Genomic DNA, 3,324 nt, shown 5'->3' on the forward strand with positions numbered 1-3,324 from the left:
AGCACATTAGTGTGAAAAGACATGTACCCATTTAAATAAACTGGGTCTGTAACCCAGGTTCCTTGGAGAAAAATAATGCTACATTTGCCAATAGAGGAGTGCCAGTCTGCTGGAGTTGGCCCTCTGCAGGGTCACCCCCAAACTTTTTGCCTTCAACCCACTTGTTTCCTGAACCCATTCTTCTTTTGCTAACCAGTGCTAAAGTGCTTGTACTGTCCTCCTAAAACACATTACAATTGGCTTACACTTGATTGGTGCATTTAATTTACTTGTAAGTCCCTCGTATATGGTACAATTGGTAACCTGGGTCTGGATATTAAGTGGTACTAGTGGGGAGCAGCACTCATTGTGCCACCCACTAAAAGTAGCATTTTGAAACATGCCTCATGCCTGCCATTGCTGCCTTTAGTACTGTTTTAACTGCCATTTCGACCTGGCACAATAAGGCCCATATTTATACTTTTTGACGCAAATCAGCGCTAGGGCAGATTTGCATCAAAAAGTTTACTGCCAGCTAACGCCATCCCAACGCACCAGCCGGGCACCTTATTTATGGAATGACGTTAGCCGGTGCTGTGGCCTCAATAAATGGCAGTAACTGGGCAGCGGAGGCGAAGGGAAGACTGGGGGTTGTGCGCCAAAGTATGGTGCAAGTCAGGTTAGAGTAAAAAATATTGGCTCTAACCTGACTTGCGCCATTTTTTTACGCACAGCTGCATGGAAATGACACCTGTCTTAGCAAAGACAGGAGTCATGCCCCCGCCAAATGGCCATGCCCAGGGCACCTCTGTCCTCTGGGCATGGCCATTGGGCACAGTGGCATGTAGCCCCCATATGCCACTTAAAAACAAATTATACTTACCTGCACTCACCATGGATGTGTCCCCCCCCCCCCCCCATCCATGGGTGTCCTCCAGGGGTGGGCGAGGATGGGCTGGGGTGTCCCTGGGTGCAGGGAAGGGCACCTGTGGACTGCTTCCATGGTCTCCCACCATGGAAATTAGCCCACACGTCCCTTAATGCGTGCCCTGACCCAGGAGTTAAAAAACAGCGCAAATCCGGCTGGGCGCCGTGTTTAAGGTCCGCCTCCTCCTGTGTGTCATTTTGACGCCGGAGGATAAATAAGGCGCATGCGCCTTAAAGTCATTTTTTTCACGGGAATGCCTAACTTGGATATCATTAGCGCAATTTAGGTTTTCACGTACAAAAAATGACTCAAACTCCATATCTTTGGCTCTAGATGGGTCTAGCGCCAAAGTATAAATATGGAGTTAAGCTTGCACCGAATTTGCGTGAAAAAAAAAATGACGCAAATCTGGTTCAAACAGAGTATAAATATGGGCCTCAACCTTTTGAATACAGGGTGCATTGTATTTAAAAATACAATATATGTGTTTAAGTTTTACATGTCCTGGTAGTGAAAAACTCCTTAATGAGTTTTTTTTTTTTACAACAGTGAGGCCTACCTCTACCCTATGATAACATTAAGTTACCTCATTACATTTAATAAGCGCTAACATTTTATTGGGAGCAAGTAGAAATATCATGTTTGCATGCAAATGTATTGTAATTAAAAATCTTCTTTAATGGTAAAGCTGGATGGGGGCGTAGCTTGGAGCCACAAGACGGAGGACGGCTCTTGAGAACCACCTCGCTACAAGGCCCATGATTCAACAATTATCATAATTGGCAGGATCCAGCGGACCTTGATACCAACGACATGACAATGCGAGGCATCTGAGGAACTGTCCACTGGCCTCTCAGACCATGCTGTTCCTGACTTTCCTCCGAGTAACAAGCAGGAGCTTCATCTGGAGCTTGCACAGGCCACCAAAAGGCCTGCGGGCTGGGATGTGCGGCCCGGGGAAATGTGTGTCCCACTTGTGTTGAGATGATGTTGGAGGCAGGAGAACGTTAGCCGGCACACGGCAGTCCCCGTGCCCTGACCCAGACAGCGTGAGTGCTGCCCCCTCGTGACGGACCGTGACCGACACGTTGCTTCGCACGGGCTGGGGCCATGAAGGCCCGATTTGATGACCGAAAACATGGTGGCGGATAACTGGGAGTAGCGCCTGGCCCGTCGTTGATAGTGTGTTTTCTCACTGCCACGTAGTGGCTCATACAGCTTCCTATGGCATTGTCCCTGCCTGTCTCCCAGCACATAGGAGACCAGGAGGTGTGGACAGAGACTGCGGGAGTCTCCCTTAACCTCTCGATAATCACGATCACCATGTACCGATAGCCTGTAGAAGACGTTTTCCTGACCTGAAAGTTTGCCCACCAGAGCGCACATCAGTTACCAGCTCCTTGTCACCCATTAACTGAGCTCACCCCCAGGCATACTATATTGAGGGGCCTGGCCAGATCCGGACAAGTGGGTGGTGTACTTCTCCAGAGCAATTTAGTGCTCTAATCTGACAACAGAAACAAAAACCTTCAAATTGATTTCTCGCCTTGCCCACTAGAGACATTAGCTCTGCTGGGAAGGACACTGGACTCCTCATTCCTATAGGAAAGTAGCATATTTCTCACATAGTTACCCCCAATCTTTTGCCTGATGTCAGTGAGTTTAGACTAAAGTGCACTGGCATCCTGCTGACCAGGACTGCAGTGCCTGTGCTCTTTCCTCTAAATTTGGTTGCTGGTAAACTTTACACCCCACAGTTGGCATACTGGTGCACCCAGGTAAGTCCCTAGAATATGGTACTTAGGTACCCAGGGGGCAGATTCCAGTGCTAGTTCCATGATCCCATGTACTCTGGGGGTTTCTTAGAGGATCCCCCAGTTCTGTGCAGCCTTACGAGGTCTGGCTGCCAGCCCACACTGCTGTCGACCCCAGACACAGTTCTGCCCTCTTGCTGGTGAGCCAGACTCAAGCAGCAAAAGGCAGGACAAAGGATTTCCTGCAAGGGAGAGGTGTGACCACCTCTCCCTGTGTATTAGGTGTCTAAGGGCTTGGGTGGGATGGCCTCTGAGCACCACCAGATGGCTTTGAAAGGGACATCTGGTGCCTTATTTGCATAATCCGGTTTGCACCAGTTCAGGAACCCCTGGTTCCCACTCTGGCTCAAAACTACACAAAGGACAGGAGAGTGACCACCCCCCTGTCCAGCTCCTCCCCGAGGAGGAGAGCTCTGCCAGGTGGCGTCTTGATTCTTGGAAATAATATGCGCAGAGGCCTCTGGGAGCATCTAACTGGTTGGGCCAGGTAGATGGCATCCCTGATCCCCTCTGATAGGTGAGTCACTTCAGAGAGTGACCAACCCCCTTTTAGGGTTACTTAAGTGCTCCCCTGTGGACGGGTCCTCAGATTCATCGAGCAAG

The sequence above is a fragment of the Pleurodeles waltl genome, chromosome 8 (genome assembly GCF_031143425.1).
Source record: "Pleurodeles waltl isolate 20211129_DDA chromosome 8, aPleWal1.hap1.20221129, whole genome shotgun sequence".
Classification (NCBI taxonomy): domain Eukaryota; kingdom Metazoa; phylum Chordata; class Amphibia; order Caudata; family Salamandridae; genus Pleurodeles; species Pleurodeles waltl.